Source organism: Pseudophryne corroboree, chromosome 2 (genome assembly GCF_028390025.1).
Source record: "Pseudophryne corroboree isolate aPseCor3 chromosome 2, aPseCor3.hap2, whole genome shotgun sequence".
NCBI classification, from domain to species: domain Eukaryota; kingdom Metazoa; phylum Chordata; class Amphibia; order Anura; family Myobatrachidae; genus Pseudophryne; species Pseudophryne corroboree.
In genome coordinates, this window is record NC_086445.1 from 975319279 (window position 1) to 975340926 (window position 21648).

The window sequence follows — 21648 nt, forward strand, 5'->3', positions numbered from 1 at the left end:
GCCTGAGCCACTTAAGTCTCTGGTTGTTGGAACACACAATAAATCAAAAGTGTTTTGCTCAGACATTAGAAAATATAAATCTGCTCTCAGAATGACATCATTTGGAGCAACAGGTCCAGTAGATGATTCAGTACACATGTATGAAAAATGTAAGTTCAGGGTCCAGGTAACCATCGAGTAGGAATAGGATCATTGTTGCCACTTCCCAAACAGTACGGTCCTTTTCAGCATCAATGGAATGAGGATATAGGCGAGAACAATGTAAAAAAGCTGAAGGTTGCAGATGTTCTTCAAGTTCCATTCTTCAACCCTAGCTAGTGTGGTGCCCCACCAAAAGGACCCCCTCCCCCAGTATATTTACTGAGGAGTGTCTGATTTATGTCCACACTGTATATATGTACCTGATTTATTGTAATAAAATATTTACGTAATGATATATATATATAACTGCATAGAGTGCCCTGTATGTTATGCCCCTCATTCATTGGTGACAGTGGGGTGTTTGCTGCAGCTGCTTATGACATTGGTGACAGTGGGACAGCAGCCATGCATTCAGCGCGTGGTAAACAGGGACTCCCACCTGCACTCTGAGTTCACAGTATGCATGCGGCTCCAGAACAGTGAGTCAGCAGAGAGAGAGCCGTTAGGTTGGCAGTTGGGCAGCCATGTTTGGACTGAGGGCTGGCAGCTAGCCTACCAAAGGTGCAGATCAGCTAGTGCGTGTGCTCTCGTTCCCCGGTGCCTGTGAACAGCAGACAGCATCAGGCTAGTTCCAACGGTGCTTCCCCTGGCTGTGGACAAGTCATCCTGTCACCCAGCATACAGCGATGACCGAAGGAAGCAGAGCGGTGTTCAGCGTAGACCCTCCTAGGGAGATGAGTAACATCAGGCGGGAGAAAAGGTGGCACCATCTTTGCTATCCAAGCCAGCTTATTATTATTACAGACAGGAGTCCCTGCCAATAACTAGGCTGTAAGGAGGTGAAACAGTGTCTCCAGTTCACAACCACAGCAAAGAGACAGTAAGACAGGCAGACTGCAGAGGTAGCAATCCAAAGATCACAGCCTATATCAGATATATAGCCAGTGGTGCAAGTAGAAAAAATGTCTTACAAGTACTGTGTGCGCCAAAAATGTGTGTGGTCAAATGACGCATGGGGCATGGCTAATGAAAATGGGGGCGTGATACACACATGGGGGGTAGATACACATATGACCCCAATAGTGCCAGATACACGTTGCTCCACAGTGCCAGACATAAATTGCCCCACAGTGCAAGATACACATTGCCACACTGTGCCAGATACACATTGCCCCACAGTGCCAGATACACATTGCCCCACAGTGTGAGATACACATTGCCTCACTGTGCCAGATACACAAATGCCAGATATACATTGCTTCACAGTGCCAGATACACATTGCCCCACAGTGCCAGACACACATTGCCCCACAGTGTGAGATACACATTGCCTCACTGTGCCAGATACACAAATGCCCCCAGAGTGGCAGATTTACATTGCCTCACAATGCCAGATACACAAATGCCCCCAGAGTGCCAGAATTACCCTGCCTCACAGTGCCAGATACACATTGCCTCACAGTGCCAGATACACAAATGCCCCCAGAGTGCCAGATATACATTGCCTCACAGTGCCAGATACACATTTCCCCACAGTGCCAGATATACATTGCCTCATAGTGCCAGATACACAAATGCCCCCAGAGTGCCAGATATACATTGCCTCATAGTGCCAGATACACAAATGCTCCCTCTGTGTCAGATATACATTGCCCCCCAGTGCCAGATACAGAAATGCTCCCACAGTGCCAGATATGCCCCCAGTGCCAGATACACATTGCCTCACTGTGCCAGATACACAAATGCCCCCAGAGTGCCAGATATACATTGCCTCACAGTACCAGATACACGTTGCCTCACTGTGCCAGATATACATTGCTCCACAATGCCAGATACACAAATGCCTCCAGAGTGCCAGATATACATTGTCCCCCAGTGCCAGATACACAAATGCCCCCACAGTGCCAGATATGCCCCCAGTGCCACATATGCCCCCAGTGCCAGATACATAAATTCCCCAGTGCCAGATACAGAAATGCCCCCAGTGCCAGATACACATGTCCCCCAGTGCCAGATACAGAAATGCCCCCACAGTGCCAGATATGCTCCCAGTGCCAGATATGCCCCCAGTGCCAGATACACATGTCTCCGTAGTGCCAGATATGCCCCCAGTGCCAGGTACACATGTCCTCACAGTGCCTCCTCTTCCCCTGCTGCTTACCGCACTGCTGCTGTCCTGTGTGTGAAGGGAGGAGAGCGCAGTGTGCGCCTCTCCTGCCCCTCAGTCTCCGGCGGCAGTGTGGGTGTCTACCTTCAATTAGGCGCCGATCCATGAGCCAATCAAAGCTCACGGTCCGGCAGACAATCAGGAGCCTTGGCTGCCGGTTTGCGAGCTCTGATTGGCTCATGGGCCGGCGCCGAATTGTAGGTAGACACTGAGGGGGCAGGAGAGGCGCACGCTGCACTCTCCTCCCTCACAGCAGCAGCGCGGTGAGCAGCAGCGGAGGGAGGAGCGGCGGCCCGGCGGCGGTGGGTACAGCGTACTTACGGCTAAATTCTTAAGGGTACGCCGTACCCGCCCACTTGCACCGCTGTGTATAGCATCTACAGACCTCCAATTCTTTCCTTAGCAGCCTGATCTAACAGAGGTGATTTGTATCTGTCCTTTATCTTCAGCTACTTCCAGCTGCTTAATTACCTAAAGAGTCAGTCAGGAATATGATGTTACTACTAACAGTCACGGAACTTTTAATAAACCACTAATATTTATACTTACCGCTGTTAGTCAGGAGATCACTACATAAGTGTTCACTTTCCCTCTCAGCAAACCGGCAGAGATAGTGCAGGATTATAAACTGTTATATTGCTACAGCTACACGATATTATAGCTGGAACACATTAATCCCTACAATCCCTGTGGAGTTATACAAGGAAAGAGAGACTGAGGAAGTGTTGTTAACTCTCAGGACACTTGTAACAGGGAACTGTTTCAGAGGGAAACGAGACTCATTTAATAAAGACATAGCCAGGCTTTCTTTACGTCCTAAAGGGATTCTTCACATGTGCACCAACGTGGTAGAAGGTGTACCCCGATAGACTGTGATATTGTTATTGTATCGTAAATTTGGTGTATTGTTATATAGCTAAGTCAATGTTGAGGTGCCCAAAGTGAGCATTGCATGACAAATGCGGTTGAGGCTATAGTATGGTATTAATCTAACAGGCCTTGTACCACCAACCCTTTCAGCCTAAACACTCTAGCGGAACCAGGTAAAGGAACACGCGGTGCCACAGAGTTGCAGACCAATAAAACTTGTTTATTGTTTTTAGGTGTGCAGATTTTACTGCATCGTTGTAATGTAATTCTGTTCAATGACATATTGCTATTGTGAGTTCTTTATGTTGCGGAGTCCTTAGTAGAGGACATCAGTAAATAAATACACTGTGTGGCAAAATCTTCAAAGAAGTTCTTATTGTTGAAGCCTTCCTTGCCACTTTGGGAAGAGTGGAGTCTTAAGGAGACCTGTAGAGTCAAGAAGAGACGAGGTACCTCTATAGTGACTGAATACTTACCTGTAACTTATAAAAGCATACTTACCTTCCAACACCTATCTCTAGAACTTACCTGAGTGGGATATTACACTAGTGTATCATAGGTAGGGCATCCTAAATGACAGAAAATTAAACCCGAGCATGGATGTGTCTGTATTTCACAGTACTCCTGCACATGTCCAAAATGGCTGCCACCAAAGGGTTAATGCCCGGCAACTGCTGTGGTGAGTTTGTGTAAAAATATGTTTGTGCACTGTATGTGTGCCGCAGCACCAAGCCGAGCTCGGTGACTGTGGCACTGTTGGGGTAATTCTGGATAAATCTGGTGCTCTGTCCCATTTGCAATGAACAGTGGGAGCACTGTGAGAGGTAGTATGTGGATCCATCAGGAATAGCCAGTGACACAGGATCAGGCACCCCTGGGCAATCACTAACGTAACTCTATGCAATGGACTAGCCACTAGGTTGCTACCAGTGTCTGACTGGACCTGGACTTGGACCAGACTGGAACGTGCAGAGCCGGCCATAGGCATAGGCAAACTGGGCAATTGCCTAGGGCATTTGATATGCCTAGGGGCATCAGCAGCTTCTGCTGATTAAAATGATATGCGGCATGCCTATATTCTGTGTGTAGCATTTCATATGCAGATACAGCCACAGTCTCACACATTATATAGGCATGCTGCATATCAGTTTAATCAGCAGAAGCTGCTTGTGCATCCTAGCCACATACCAATGCAAATAAGATGCATTTTCATAACAAAAAAGGTGCCCAACGTTAGCATTGAGGCAAGATTTATGAGGACACATCTGCTTCCAAGCAGAGGCAGAGGTCACAGTGTTAGTGGCAGTATGAGTGATGTATGCATGTGAGTGGGTTGGTTGTGCAGTAGTGTTCGGAATATGTGTAAGGAGCATTATGTGTGTCATGTAAAAATGCATTAATAATGTGCAACATATGTGTATGGGGCACTGTGTCATTATGTGTATACGGGCATTAATAATGTGCGGCATATGTGTAACAGGGTACAACTGTATGTGTGTCATTCTGTGTAAAGGGGCACTAATAATGTGCAGCAAATGTGTAGGGGGCACTATGCATGTCATTATGTGTATAAGGGCATTATTAACATGCGGCATATGTGTAAGGGACATTGTGTGTAAAAGGGCATTAATAAAGGTTGTCATAATGTGTAAGGCGCATTATGTTTATAAGGACATTAATAATGTATCTCATATGTGTAAGGGGTATTACTGTGTGGAATTTGTGTGTATAAATGCATTACTAATGTGTGGCATTATGTGTATAAGGTGCTCTACTATGAGGCGTTGCGTATAGAAAGGGCACTACTGTGTCGTCTAATGTGAATAAAGAGTGATAGGGTGTGGTGTAATGTGAATAAGGAGCAATTCAGTGTGATGTAATGTGAATAAGGGGCTCTACTGTGAGGAGTAACATTTATAAGGTAAAGTGATACTACTGTGGAATGTAATATAAATTATGGACACTATTGTATGATAAAATGTGAATAAAGTTGTAGTACTGTGTGGCGTAATTGGAATTGGGGTTACTATTGTGCGGCCATGCCCCTTGCCAGCAAAAACACACTCCTTTTTGGGCTGTGTGCCAAATGTGCGAACTGTTCCTATTTAAAATATAGGGGGTACAAACCCCAAAAATAAGGACTGCTATGGGTGAGGGGTGATGGTGCTGGGAAAGAGGTGCAAGGTCAGAGGCGGAACCAGCGATGGTGCTAGGGGGCACCAGACAAAATCTTGCCTAGGGCATCATATTGGTTAGGGCCGGCTCTGGGAACGTGCAATGGAGATAGACTGGAACAAGATATCACTCTGGCTGGATTAGAACCGGTAAGCTTCAGGACAGGCAGGTATATGTAACTTGATTTGCTCTAGAAATTACTGTCAGCTGGCTGAGACCTGTACTTCTCTGGGTAGCAAATAGACAGCAGGAATCGAACTGTGGGATGGAACGGAGTCCATGGTCGTCGGAGGTGCGCGATGCTGGTGAATCTTTGATATTTTTTAAAAGGGTAATCGCTTACAAGGCATGGTTTGTCTGGAAAGTGTTTACCCCTTTAAATAAACGTCCAAGATCGTCCGACATTGCGCATCTCCAGTGATCTCGGACTCTATTACATCCCACAGTATATAAAACCCAGTGTGTGTGTGCAGTCTGTGCGCAGCTCAAGACTTACTCTTCCAGTGCGATGAGAACAGGCAGTTCGGGGCCGGAATTGATGTCAGACACCCTCCCTGAAAACGCTTGGTAACGTCTGCATTTTTCCGCACACTCCCTGTAAACGCTCAGTTGCCACCCACATATGGCCTCTTCCTATCAATCATCTTCTGAACTCCCGTGCGATCGGCTTTTCGCACCATCCCGTCGCTGGCCTCCATTGCCTATTGCTGTTGTCTGGCGCGCGTGCGCATTGCGGTGCAGAAATGCACAGCAGCGATCAGATCTGAATTACCCCCAAAGAAGGAAACCAGAAATTGAGCAAAGTGGGGAAGGTATCTTTGGTGCTTATAGGGGGGCAAAAGATGGGAAGATTGCTAAAATTAGAAATGCACCTTTAACCTGACTTGGCGACTCTCCCATACAGGAGGGAAATATGTTTATGCGACTATCATTCAGTCCATAATGGAACAATCCATAGTCATGTGACACCAGAGCCGGCCTTAACCAATATGATGCCCTAGGCAAGATTTTGGCTGGTGCCCCCTAGTACCACCGCTGGTTCTGCCTCTGACCTTGCACCTCTTTCCCAGCACCATCACCCCTCACCCATAGCAGTCCTTATTTTGGTGTTTGTACCCCCTATATTTTACATAGGAACAGTTCGCACATTTGGTGCTCAGCCCAAAAAGGGGTGTGTTTTTGCTGGCAAATGGGCATGGCCACAATAGTACCCCCAATTCCAATTACGCCACACAGTACTGTACTTTATTCACATTTGATCATGCAATAGTATCCATAATTCATTATACATCCCACAGTAGTATCACTTTACCTTATAAACGTTACTCCTCACATTAGAGACCCTTATTCACATTTCATCACACTGAATTGCTCCTTATTCACATTACACCACACCCTATTGCTCTTTATTCACATTAGATGACACAGTAGTGCCCTTTCTATACGCAACACCACATAGTAGAGCACCTTATACACATAATGCCACAGAGTAATGCCCCTTACATATATGAAACACATTATTAAGGTCCTTATAAACATAATGTGCATTACACATTATGACAACCTTTATTAATGCCCTTTTACACATAATGTCCCTTACACATATGCCGCACATTATGAATGCCCTTATACACATAATGACACACATAGTGCCCCCTACACATTTGCTGCACATTATTAGTGTCCCTATACACATAATGACACACATACAGTAGTACCCTGTTACACATATGCCACACATTATTAATGCCCTTATACACATAATGACACACATAGTGCCCTTACACATATGTTGCATATTATTAATGCATTTTTACATGACACACATAATGCTCCTTACACTACTGCACAACCAACCCACTCACATGCACACAGCCCTTACACTGCCACTAACACTGTGACCTCTGCCTTTACTTGGCTACAGATGTGTCCTCATAAATCTTGCCTCAATGCTAACGTCGGGCACCTTTTTTTATGAAAATGCAGCTTACCACTTTTACACTCGAATGAAAATCCCGGGATTTTGCACGTGAACGCGCATCATCCCGGGATTTTTGTCAGTGTGAAAGGGTACAGGGTCAATTTCCCGGGACGAGCATCCCGGGATTTCAACCCAGGTCTCGTCCAGGGTTGGTCCCAAGACCGTCCCGGGAAGCTGTGTAGTGTGAAAGGGTCCGTCCCGGGATTCACTATCCCGGGACTGTTAAAAGGACTCGGATTGGAGCTTTCTTGAGCTCAGAAAAGATGATGTCATCTTTTCTGAGCCCAAGGCCATTTCTAATGACATACTTATGCATTTGCAGGGATATCCCGGGATCAGTGTAAATGGGGCTGTCCCGGGTCGATCCCAGGTCTTAGTGCAGTGTGAAAGGGGTCAGTCCCGGGAATGCATCCCGGGAGTGACCCGGGAGTGCGAGTGTAAAAGGGGTATTATTTGCATTGCTATGTGGCTAGGATGCACAAGCAGCTTCTGCTGATTAAAATTATATGTAGCATGCCTATATACTGTGTGAGACTGTGGCTGTATCTGCATATGAAATGCTACACACAGAATATAGGCATGCTGCATATCATTTTAATCAGCAGAAGCTGCTGATGCCCCTAGGCATATCAAATGCCCTAGGCAATTGCCTAATTTGCCTATACCTATGGCCGGCTCTGTGTGACACAAGCGATTACACCGTGCATGTAAAAATCAGGTGTGCACAAAACATATTAACATTTAGCAGCTAAATCTATGATTATTTTGGAGAGGTCTGTAAAGAAACCTCCATCTAGCCCTTTCTGTTTTTTAACTTGCCCAATGTATTCAATGTATGCCTCTTCACAGACCATTGAGTGTTTACGTCTCCTTTGAGGTCGCTGCTGAAGAACACAGGATAGTTAATACCAGTCTGGTGTATGTATAATGGTACTTTATTACTGCATACAGTATGTGGCCACTCTGGTTTTGAAAAGGTAAAAGTCACAAGCTCCACAATGAAAGACAGATGTATTCGTGAATGCGTTACGGCCTTTTCAGACAGCTTTGTACCTAACTGTCTACATTTGTGTGTCCCCAGGCTGTCACTCATACACTAAACAAGGCTGAAACATTTCTCAGCAGTTCAGTGTATCACTGACAGCCAATTTCACCGAGCATCCTCTGTCTTTTTATAGCCACATTTTCTCAGAGCCAATGAAAATCTGAAAAACAAAGATCAGCTAAGCTCATAGTATTAACAAATTCAGGCCAATTCACCAAGGCCAGGAGAATATCATAATTTACTTTTCATGGCTTAAAAGATGTTCCAGTTGAATTATTTATTTGTGACCTTTACAAGTGAAAGAACTGAAAGAATACATCCATAGATCTTCAAATCACATGGTTAAAAAACACTGAAATATTATTTTTATTTGCATTACTGTTGCTATGTTGTAATAGTACCTGTAACATAATACTTTTATTATATTTATAGTGCACTTACAGTACATAGTAACATAGTAATTGAGGTTGAAAAGAGGCAATTTGCCCATTGTGTTCAACCTATATTAAGTTGCGATGAATCTACATACCCGCTGAGTTTTATGTTTTATGACTAGTTAACTACTATAACTCATACAACCTCCGGATTAACCATTTTGATATTTTAAATATTATAACCTTGGATGTAATTTTCATTCAGAAATGTATCCATTCCTTTTTAAAATCCATTTACAGAGTCCGCCATTACCACCTTCCCTGGCAGGGAAGTCCACATCCTAATTGCCCTAACAGTGAAGAACCCTTTCCTCCATCGCATTCGGAAAGGGTTCTTCACTGTTAGTACATTAGGTCCAGTCGTTTTAAAAAAGGAGGGGACTGGCGTGCAGACCCCGTTGCAGGCCCCCTCCTCACCAGCAAAACCAGGTTGATTTTGCCATGTAAATGTTTGTCACTTAAAAAAAAAAAACAGGAAAACGGAGTGCAAACGGAGCCCCTTACAGGTTCGCCGAGCTCGCCACCGGGTCTATACCCACTCTATGGGTGTCATGGACACCCACGAGTGGGAATAGCCGCTGTGTGCCGGCTGCCGGCATTGTAAGCGGTCGGGATTCCGGTGTCAGGATACAGGTGTCTTATGGGGATTCTGCTGTCATTTTTGGCAGACTTCTGGGTGGGGGTGACACGTCCCCTTCCCTGCTAAGTATGAGAGAGACTCTGGCAGGAGCGTAAAATGAGGGAGGACTTAGCTAAAAGTCCCTCCTTATAATTGGTGACTCTCATAGCTGAATGACATCATCACATCAGATGGAATGACATCATTAATTACACTCACTTAAAAGAAGTGGCCCCTAATAAGTTATTCTTTGCTGATCCATGTGTGAGGAGAAGAAAGCATGCTAATTCTGTCTTCTGAAATGTCAAAGTACCGGGTCTAATATGTGTGGGTATGGCAGAAATAATTGCTGTTCGGTCTATAGATCTACTCTAAAAAGGTCTATAGTCAATAGGTTGACCACTAATGGTCGACATGCATTCGGTCGACAGGGTTAAAAGGTCCACATGTAAAAAGTAGACAGCTCAAAAGGTCGACATGACCATAGTCGACACACATATAGTCGACACAGGTTTTTTTTTATGTTTTCATTTTTTCCAACTTTTTCATACTATACCATCCACGTGGATTACGATTGGGAATAGTAACCTGTGTCGAGTGGCGCCTAGATAAGGGTAGGGGCGAGCAGAGGCGTCACTCACCTCTTATGTACCCGGTGCGGTAGGGGGCGTGGCCTCACTGAAGGAACGTGGCTTTGCGAGCCGCCCCATGGGAGGGGCGTGGCTTCATGGGAGGGGTGTGGCTAAATTTCCCGACCCGCATTTTGTCACTCCGGGGGTTCGGGAATTGTGGCCTGCCCCCAGAGACTAGCATGCCTGCAGTGCCAGCTCCTACATGGTGACAAGAGCCGGGTTGCTGCACATAATGTTACAGTGCAGCACCTGGCTCCTGTCACTGAGCAGGAGCAGGCACTTTGGTGTCACCCCTCGGCGGATGACATCCGGGTGCGGGCCGCACCCCCCGCACCCACCATGTGATGCCACTGGGGGTGGGTACACTTTACCCGGGCCTGGGCCTGTTGGAGGGCCCGGGGTCGGCTTCCCCCCCTCCCCCTTCCCTGATGCAGAGAGCCAGTAGGGAGAGGGAGAACTGAATGCCACTGCAGCAGACGCTCTCCCCAGCCCAGCACACGCTCCTCAGTGCTGTGTGCTAAGCTTTGGAGAGAGGCAGCTGCAGCCTGTCCTCTCCCTCGCTCTCTGTCTCTCTTGCTCCCTGCATGGGTGTAGGAGCGAGCGATTGCACCCTGTCTCTCTGGACACCGGCGCCCCCGCTTCGCGACCGCATGGAACAGATCATTGTTTTTTTATGGAGGGGGTCTGGTCATGCCCCCTCCATTTGGCTACGTCCCCCTCCTTGTGCCAGGGCCCACCAGAACTGTCTGTGGCTCTGTCTGTGCCACTCGCAGTGGTAGCAGAGGGAGGCACCTTGCCAGAAGTATGGCGAATGAAGCGATGAATGCGAGGAGAAATGGTACACTAAAGGGGATTGTCTGTGGCATAAAAGTGACAAAATACCCCCCCCAAAAAAAAAAATAGTGTCTACCTTTTTTGTGTCGACTTTTTCCCCAGTCAACGTTTTTACTGTCTACCTATTCTATGTCGACCTTTTGACCCTGTCGCCTTGATGCATGTTGGCCATTTGTGGTCGACCTGTTGACTGTAGACCTTTTTAGTGTAGATCTAATAATACACACCCAAATAATTACAGATACAGACAGCAATAGAGCAGCAGAGACAGATAGCAAGAGAGCAGCAATTAGAGACCGACAGCAAGAAAGAAGCAGAGTGAGAGCAGCAAGAGAGAACCAGAGACAGACAGCAAGAGAGCAGCAGAGAGAGACAGACGGCAAGAGAGAAGCTGAGAGATCCCGAGACAGACAGCAAGAGAGCAGCAGAGAGAGACAGACGGCAAGAGAGAAGCAGAGAGATTCAGAGACAGACAGCAAGAGAGCAGCAGAGAGAGACAGCAAGAGAGAAGTAGATTGAGAGCAGCAAGAAAGCAGCAGAGACTCAGCAAGTGAGCAGAAGGGACAGTCAGAAGTGCTGGTAGAGAGACAGGTAGTAGACAGCAAGCATCCCCAGCTCACCTTTGCCTGGATGGCTTCCTCATTGTGTAAGGCTACATGGGAGTAACTGTGCCTTAGTCCCGTCTCCTGGTGTAGGGAGAAGGGAACTCCCATGAGACAGAAGACCCCACTCTTCGCCCTCGGAGTGCTTGCTGGCGGGCCACCTGCTGGGGGTGCCTGGCTCTCCTTGGCACCGGCTGTCACATCCACTACAGACACTCTCAACACTTGCAGGACTCAGTACACCACTGTATCATTCAATAGCATGTTTCTGTCTTGCGCTATTGATCAAGACTAGAACGCACAGTGTCATGATAATATATAGTCAAGCATCAGAAAAGATACTAGAATAAAAAAATAACTAATATATGCAATACACCATACACACATGCACACATATAACATCTGTTCCACCGGCCTATCCATAATGGGTGCAGTGTGTACGGTGCATACGGGCGCCCCCCCCCCCCCGCATGCTGCACCCATTTTTTCAATGCTCACCTACTGGGAGTCCGGCGCCTGCTGTTGCAGCCCTGCAAAAGCACAATGAAAATGGCTCGGGGGCCAATTCTTGGCGTTTTGTGCATGCGTAGTAGGGAGAGTTGCCAGGAAAATTGCCAATACGGAAACCTGAGCATGCATTGTAGACTCTAGCACAGTGCTAGAGTCTACCAGCGGCTGCCGGCAAGAGAGAGAGAGAGGAGGGGGCCTAGGCGAGTCTACAGACGGGTTCCCTCCTCTCTTAAAACGCATCTGGACAGTGGGGTACAAGCAAAGACTGAAAGACATGCCTTATGAATCAATACTTCAGACCTAGGGCCTACTACAGACCTGATCGCAGCAGCAAATTTGTTAGCTAATGGGCAAAACCATGTGCACTACATGGGGGGGACATATAACATTTGCAGAGAGAGTTAGAGTTGGGTGGATTATATTGTTTCTGTGCAGGGTAAATACTGGCTGCTTTATTTCTACACAGCAATTTAGATTTCAGATTGAACACACAACACCCAAATCTAACTCTCTCTGCACATGTTATATTTGCCCCCCTCCTTGCAGTGCACATGGTTTTGTCCATTAGCTAACAAATTTGCTGCTGCGATCAGGTCTGAATTAGGCCCACAGACTGCACTTTCCTTTCTGCGTTCTTTTCCTCAGATAGTAATCTCACACTTTTGACATTTCAAGACAAATATTTTTTTATTGCTTTTTCTGCCAGTAAAAAAAAACCCGTCCAACACTTCTATTACTTTGTCTTATTGTTTTATCTTGAAATGAAAATAATGAGCTGCTCTATGCCAGTATATCTGCACTTTGATCAAATGTAAAGGGTGCATCTTCTTTCTGTAGCTGACATCCATCATCATAAACTATTTAAGCATTGTGTGGAGGTTCTCTAACATGTGCCCTGACAACACAACAGGTATCCCGCATCCTGCAGTCCTTTATAACAGCACCTTAGCTGAAGGAGTGAGGCAGGGCCGTCTTAACAGCAGTGTAGGCCCCTGGGCACAGCAATGCACTGGGCCCCAGTGGCGTCAGAACATTTTTCAGTTGGGAGGGGCAAGATAAAATCTCAATTTGGCGCCCCTAATTTATGGCCACCTTAGACAGGTCACTTGTACCTGTACGAAACTCTATGGAGTAGCAGTGAGTGAGTGACCCCTTATATACATTATGTCTGGGAGAGCTCCCTTACACACAATATGCCTGGTAAAGGGCCTAACTCAGATCTGATCGTAGATGTGCTAAATTTTACACATCTGCGATCAGTTACTCAGACATGTTGGGGGATGTCCAGCACAGGGATAGTCCACCTCGCATGTCTGGCTCCCCCCCCCCTCCTTCCTCCCGCACAGGTGTGAAAGCATCGCATAGCAGTGATGATTTTGCACCTGGCTAGTATCTCCCTTCCAATGCAGCCACTGCGGCACGCCCCCGCAACAGACCGGACACGCCTGCGTTGTCTGGACCGCACCCAGCCAACGGTGTTCTTACGGCGTTGGCGCGCCCTCTTTCGGCCCGCAACCACCTGTGCCTGTCAATCAGGCAGAGGTGATCGCAGCCCAGAGATGCTGTCAGCATCTTACTGGGCTACCGGGGTGCGTGCACACACCACAAAGGGGTTCAGACTGCGATCACTGCCGCTGCAGCAATCCAGTCTGAATTACCCCCAAAGCCCCTTATATACATTATGGCCCTCATTCCGAGTTGTTCGCTCGCTAGCTGCTTTTAGCAGCATTGCACACGCTAAGCCACCGCCCTCTGGGAGTGTATCTTAGCTTAGCAGAATAGCGAAAAAAAGATTAGCAGAACTGCTACTAAATAATTATTTGCAGTTTCTGAGTAGCTCTAGACCTACTCACAGATTGCGATCACCTCAGTCCGTTTAGTTCCTGGTTTGACGTCACAATCACGCCCTGCGTTCGGCCAGCCACTCCCCCGTTTGTCCAGACACTCCCACGTTTTTCCCAGACACGCCTGCGTTTTTTAGCACACTCCCGTAAAACGCTCAGTTACCACCCAGAAACGCCCATTTCCTGTCAATCACTCACCGATCAGCAGAGCGACTGAAAAGCGCCGCAGGATCCACAGCAAAGCTACTAAGTTTTTATTTAAATAACTAAGCCATTTTTTATTCTTGCAAACAAATATTGATTTCCCAGCAAATTAGACAACTGACGGTTTAACAGCTTTCACAAGAAACGTGGTAGCTTCCATTTTGTTTTTGAACATGACTTCCTTTCATCTTCAAAGTTCCTGCTTCATCTGTCTCCGGTTTGATAGAAACATTTTCATAATTTAAAAGATAACAGGATAGCTGTGAACCACTGAAAATCCTCCTGAGCATTAAATGCATGATAATAGGGAGATGTCTTATACAGTATGTGAAGGCAGATAATGGACGCAGAATGGCAGCTTATTAGTTTCCTCTGCCCTATGGTGAGTTACTGCCTCGCTTGCCAAGAGAGGTGATAAAAGAGTCTTCAGCTTAAAATCAGCGATGTTTTATAAGTGTGACATATGGATGCTGGCTCCAGTCTACTCCAGTGTGCGTTGTGGTGGTGGATGTTATGTAATGTTCCACAACCGTATCCGGACTCTGGGTCGACACCAATTGGTCCACAGTGACTAGGTATTAGAAATAGTTTGATGCGACCATTAGGTCGAAAGGTCGACATGAGTTTTTCAAATATTTTTTTCTTTATTTGAACTTGTTCATACTTTACGATCCACTTGGACTACGATTGGGAACGGTAACCCGTGCCGTGTGCAGCGGTAACGGAGCAAGGCACCCTGCCCGAAGCATGGCGAGCGAAGCGAGGGGACACGGTGCACTAATTGGGGTTCCCGGTCACTTTACGAAGAAAAACGACACCAAAAAAACATGAAAAACTCATGTCGACCTTTTTTCATGTTGACCTTGTTCATGTCGACCTAATGGCCGTGTCGACCTATTTCTAGTGTCGACCTAGCCACTGTTGACCAATAGGTGTTGACCTAGGCACTGTCGACCCTGAGTCCCATACCCCCATAAGTTGAGGGGGGGAGAGGCTGTCCTGGCGGCACGTACACATCTATCTGTGCGGATGGGCGGGGTGCGAGCTGTAAGCCAGGAAGCTGCATTGCTTGACGAGGCCCTGAGCAACTCAAATGAGAGAAGACAGACACTGGGCATGGGACTCAGGGTCGACACTTTCCCCTCAGTCATGGCAATGCCCCCTTTGGGTACTCTGGTTTCCTACCATAACTGACTTCAAACAAAAATGAACCCTAGTTTTTAAGTGTGTTTAGGGCAGACTAGATGGGCCAAGTAGTAGGCTATTGTTTTCCAGTCCTCCTTTGCCCAGTGTTTGTGACAATAATGTAGTAGTTCCTTTGTAATATTACCCTAATCCTAACGCCAATCCTAGCCCTAAACCTAACCCCTAAAGCTAAACCTAGCCCTAACCCTAATGTTGACCTTTTCACTATGTTGACACTTCATATGCAATATTCTGTCCAAGTGTCACATTTATTATGTCGACATTTTAAACATGCCAACATCATAACTGTAGACATTTGGGCAGTATGGATGGTGTAATGGTTAGCATTACTGCCTCACAGCAATGAGGTCATGGGTTCGATTCCCACCATGGCCCTGTGTGGAGTTTGTATATTCTCCCCGTGCTTGCGTCGATTTCCTCCAGGTACTCCAGTTTCCTCCCACAATCCAAAAATATACTGGTAGGTTAATTGGCTACCAACAAAATTAACTCTAGCGTGAATGTGTGTGCATGTACATGTGATAGGGAATATAGGCCCTCATTCCGAGTTGTTCGCTCGCAAGGCGATTTTAGCAGTATTGCACACGCTAAGCCGCCGCCTACTGGGAGTGAATCTTAGCTTCTTAAAATTGCGAACGAAAGATTCGCAATATTGCGATTACACATCTCGTAGCAGTTTCAGAGTAGCTTCAGACTTACTCGGCATCTGCGATCAGTTCAGTGCTTATCGTTCCTGGTTTGACGTCACAAACACACCCAGCGTTCGCCCAGACACTCCTCCGTTTCTCCAGCCACTCCCGCGTTTTTTCCGGAAACTGTAGCGTTTTTTCCCACATGCCCATAAAACGGCCTGTTTCCGCCCAGTAACACCCATTTCCTGTCAATCACACTACGATCGCCTGAGCGAAGAAAAAGCCGTGAGTAAAAATCCAAACTTCATAGCAAATTTACTTGGCGCAGTCGCAGTGCGGACATTGCGCATGCGCACTAAGCGGAAAAACGCTGCGATGCGAAGAAATTTTCTGAGCGAACGACTCGGAATGACCTCCATAGGTGGGTATTTACTAAGCAGTGATAAGAGCGGAGAAGTGAGCCAGTGCCACTGGCAACCAATCAGCACTGAAGTAACATCTATAATTTGCATACTATAAAATTATACAGAGCTGCTGATTGGTTGATGGGGCAACTTCTCCACTGGCTCACTTCTCCGCTCTTATCACTGCTTACTTAGTAAATTTCCCCCCATAAGCTCCACTGGGGCAGGGACTGATGTGAATGGCTAAATATTCTCTGTAAAGCGCTGCGGAATATGTGTGCGCTATATAAATAACTGGTAATAAATAATAATAATTATATATTCTGTCTAGAAAGTGAATGTTGACTATATGACCACATATCACGTGCGTTCTCAGTGTTATAGGGGGTCATTCCGAGTTGATTGCTTGCTAGCAGTTTTTAGCAGCCGCGCAAACGCATTGTCGCCGCCCACCGGGGAGTGTATTTTTGCTTTGCAGAAGTGCGAACGCCTGTGCAGCAGAGCGCCTGCAAAAACATTTTGTTCAAAACAAGACCAGCCCTGTTGTTACTCTTCGTGTGCATTGATTTTAACATTAGAGGGTTGGCTTTTGACTAGTGATGAGCGAGGTTCGGTTTTACTCGGTTTTACTCGGTTTTACTCGGTTCTCAAAACGGCATCTTATTGGCTATCCAAAACACGTGACATCCGTGAGCCAATAAGATGCCGTTTTGAGAACCGAGTAAAACCGAGTAAAACCGAGTAAAACCGAATCCGCTCATCACTACTTTTGACGTCACACACCCGCCCAGCGTTCGCCCAGCCACGCCTGCATTTCCCCTGACACACCTGCGTTTTTCTAAGCACCTCCTGAAAACGGTCAGTTGACACCCAGAAACGCCCCTTTCCTGTAAATCTTCTTGCGGCCGCTAGAACCTGTGCAAAACCACGAAAGCCTTTGTACCCGTACGTCGCGCGTGCGCATTGCGGTGCCTACGCATGTGGAGAAATGCCGATTTTTAGCCTGATCGCTGCGCTGCGAACAACAGCAGCTAGCGATCAACTCGGAATGACCCCATAGTACAATGTCTAAGAATGCCTGTTGAATACTGCAATTTAATGATGGTCTGTTAAATTAATAAGGTCCTATACATCTCTTAAATAGAGATTAAATGCTTCAAAATACAAATGTTACAAAGGTTACTGAAAATGAATAGAAACTGCGCTAAACAATACTCAAAAGATGTTTCCTTCAGAATTTGTCCTTAATACAATAGCTCATGTATCAGGAGATGAACAAAGAAGATGTAACTTGTATCAGTACTCTGACTCCAGAACAACATGATACTGTAGCTCGGTTTATTGCTCTCACCATCTCATTTGCATGCTGGTACTGAACCAATTACCGTGTCCCTAAGAACTCATACTGTGTTCCTTTATAAAAAATAAATAAATGTGCTGAAATACAGAACTGACTATATTTACTGAGTTTGACAAAACTAAGGGTTTTTTGAGGCTATACGGTAGTCACAAAGGGACTGATTCAGAATAAATTTCTTCCCATTATGTGCACTATAGCTTGAATGATTTCAGTATGCGCACTTTCAGACCCACATACATTGTGCCTGCATCAAACCTTACTACCAGCAAGGTCAGGGGTGAAGCTAGGCCTTCTGTCACTCATGGCAAATCTGTGGCTTGGAGCCCCCCACTCCTTTTGGTTAGTAGTCACGAATGGCTAGCTTGAATACAGCTGTCAATGTTGTAAAGGCTGATATGTATGTAGGGTGAGAAATTTTTCTTTAAAATGGTGGCAGTCAGGATGCCCTTGGTCACATGACTGACCGTGGCATCCCAACACTGAAGATGCCGACATCGAAGGTGGTAAGTATTCCTACCCCCATACTATACCCTAACCCTCTGGGGGTGTCGGCTTGGGCTAACCCTGGGGGGGGGGGGGGTTTAGGGCTAACCAGCAGAGGGCATCACAGTGAACGGCAAATATTTCAGAGACCATCAGTGACAACCATATAATGCAGAGAGCATCACAGTGACTGCAATATAATAGAGACCATCAGTGACCACCATAAAATGCATAGTGTTGAAGTGCCTGCCATATTATAGAGACCATCAGTGACCACCAGAGAGCATCGTAGTGCCAACAATATCATATCTATATATCAGCAGTGACTGTAGCAAATCACTATGAAATGAGGGGAGAAAGATCTGTCCTATTTCAGCAGCCCCCTCAGTCTTTCTTTCTTGATGCCCCCTTGACAGCTGGAGCCCAGTGGCCAGTGTCTCCAAACCCACTAGGAGTTACGCCACTGTCTCCAGCACAACAGACTGATTTCCCACCATATGCCCCTTGCTACTGCTCTCTTTCCCCAACTATGATCTAAAGAACCACATCTCTCCTTTGCCCAACACTCCACAAGTTCCCACATGTGATCTCGCTAGCCTCATTTCACTACCATCCCTGACTGAGTGCTGGACCATACAGTCTACAGTCCAGACCTTACCCTACACACCACCACAATAGTCTTATATCCATTCAAGCCATGCAGAAATCACTCCTCTACTACCCTTACTGCCACTGTTACTTGGCAGCTGACCAAACAACAAACTTCCTCCTACACTGACTCTCTATCGATAGACTGGGATCAAGGGAAATGACTAACCACTCCCATTAAAAAACAAAGTCTTAGGCCCAGATTTATCAGCTCCTGTTATTTTTCAAACACAGCCGTGTCACGTGACAGTTAGGAGCTGATTGGTTGGTACTTCATCACCGTGCTATTTATTACTCTCCAAGGCTTGATAAATGGGGGCCTTAGTCTTTTAAAAGCCTACCAGCTTTCACCACCCCTCTACTTTCTGAGACCTCATTACTGCCTTAACAACACTTGAATGTTGGTGAGCACAAACGCATTATAAAGCATTAAAGAGAAACTACGTATAACTGTTTAACACTTTAAGACAATATGCACCCGCAGAACATTATTAGGATTAGGACCAATGCAATACATCTAGTGCCAATGACCAGAGCCGGATTAAGGCTCTGGGGGGCCCGGGGCACTTCAGAGAGCGAGGCCCCTAATTAAAAGGCAGGCAGCTGAGATAGATATATATATATATATATATATATATACACATACATACATACATACATACACATATAAATACAAATACATATATACACACGCATATACAGTATTTTTACATATACTGTATATGCACACACAGATATATACACAGATACAGATAGATATATATAGATATATATATATCTAACAAACATTTATGCACATATGTATAGACACAAACGTGATGTGAGGCATAATAATACAGCCATCCAGCCTTACTTTTACTGGCAGGCTGCTGTAGCACAGGAGACAGGAGAGTGAGTGTTCGTTCCTCTCCTTCTCCTCCAAACACCGCTCCGTACCTGCTGCCATTTCCTACACTACATTCTCTCTTACAGCCTGCGTGCTCAGACGGTGACTGAGCCGCAGGCTGTTACATTACACACTATTGGACAGCTGAGCCATCGCTCAGCTGTCCTGTACTGATAGAGCTCCGATCTGTGGCGGGGGGCCCTTTTAGGAAGGGGGGCCCGGGGTACATACCCCCCGGGCCCCCCCCCTTAATCCGGCTCTGCCAATGACACCAGTGACCGTGTCCAGGAGGGGATTCTGCTCTTCCATAGTGCAGGTGCAATCATGGGGTTTGTACGTATAATGGCGGATTAGCGGCGCAGGCAGCAGGAGTCTCAGTGGGATGACAGAAGGCCACAGCGTTAAAGATGCAGTAGCAGTTACACATACATACAATAAATGTAGCAGCGCTTATTGCTGAATGATCATATACTGTACACAATTCCAATATTAAAAAAATAACAATTTTAATAAAATGGTTTAAAAGATGGGTTTATATAAATTTCATAGGACATACATAAAATAGGCCTCACATAGGGGTATTGCAACAACACTTAGGTTACCGTCTGATCCTATTATAATACCTCCTTGTTCGCCTTAAGCAAAGTCCCGGTTTGATCATTTTTCCGAGGATGTGAGTACCGAATCACTGGAGGGTAATTTGCACTAGTTAATAAAGTCAGAGTCCTCACAAGGGCTGTGACGAAATGTAGTACAATCCAAGGAACCAGTATAGATAAAGAAAGGCGTCCAATTGTAGGAGGTTGGACCGGAGGGTGCTGAGTTATAGTGTGGACCCCAGTTGAGGTCTGTGTTTAACTAACGCGTTTCACTGCTCCTGGCAGCTTTTTCAAAGGCAGCAGCAGTTGCAGCAAAAGATGCAGTTGTTACTGCAGTACAGTCCATCCCTGACCCAAACCCTTTTATTAAATACTTTGTGTGCATATACTGTATTTCATTTTGAGCACAAGAGTACGGTCTTGCAGTAAGGTGGATCCCTTGTCAGGGGCTACAGGCTTAAATGCATTTATCAATTAATGAACCAAATCTCCTCTTATTATTATTATTATTATTATTATTATTAGTAGTAGTAGTAGTAGTAGTTATTATGGTGCGTAAAATAATCTGTGCAGTGTTTCTCATTATTGTAGCACCTTACGATATGTAACTGTGGGGTTGCAGTTCTAAGAGAATTGAAACCTTCAGCTCCGTATTCCTCAGTGCGGTGTCTGTCTCATTTTTGTATCTATAGTAATTCTTGTATTTCATTTTTTTTTTCTTCATAGAACCCAGTTATTCTAGCACCTGTGATTGACTAACCTGCAATGAAGTGGGAGCGGCCAAGCACCCTTTTGTGTTCATTATTTTCTACTTTATTTTGATTGGTTCTTGTAGTTGTTACCTGTATATACATTCGGTGGATTGCTGTGACATTTTACCTTGGGGCATGGAAATTGTGTTCTTTTGTGCTGTAAATAAATCATCCTTAATGGCAAGATTCCAGTGTGACGCAGACTCATTTCTATTTCATATATATTGTGATCTGCGCGCACCTGGTAAAGTGATTAATTAAACATGTTCTCATTCCATTGCCTGATACACAATGCACAAAGTAAGATCTAGAATGCAAAATAAAAGAAAATATATATAAAAATTTTTTTAACTTCCTCTTGTCAAATTCATACCACATAAAAAGTAATTATCCTTCATTTAATTTATCTCCTTTTGCTTATTATATATGGATTTATATACATTAAAATCTTTGATGGCACTAAAACTTCCAAATCCATGTGTTTTTTATTATGGAGGAGAAAACAGGATACTGTAAATGTAGAATTTAAGGCATGAGGCATCAATGACTGTAACGTGCTAATAAAAGTAATGCCTCTTAGTTCTCACCTCTATTTTTAAAGGTGTAATACAGATGGAGCC

At 45.6% G+C, this 21648-nt stretch overlaps 2 long non-coding RNA genes across 2 annotated transcripts in view; one reads left to right on the forward strand and one right to left on the reverse strand.

Moving 5' to 3' along the window:
- Nucleotides 1-21648, reverse strand: part of LOC134987440 (uncharacterized) — a 49789-nt gene that overhangs the window by 2456 nt on the left and 25685 nt on the right. The gene's annotated exons all lie outside the window — the stretch shown is intronic.
- On the forward strand, nt 634-21425 carry LOC134987429 (uncharacterized). The gene is made up of 2 exons (XR_010193092.1): nt 634-1043; nt 21003-21425. It is a non-coding gene; the product is annotated as an uncharacterized LOC134987429 (long non-coding RNA).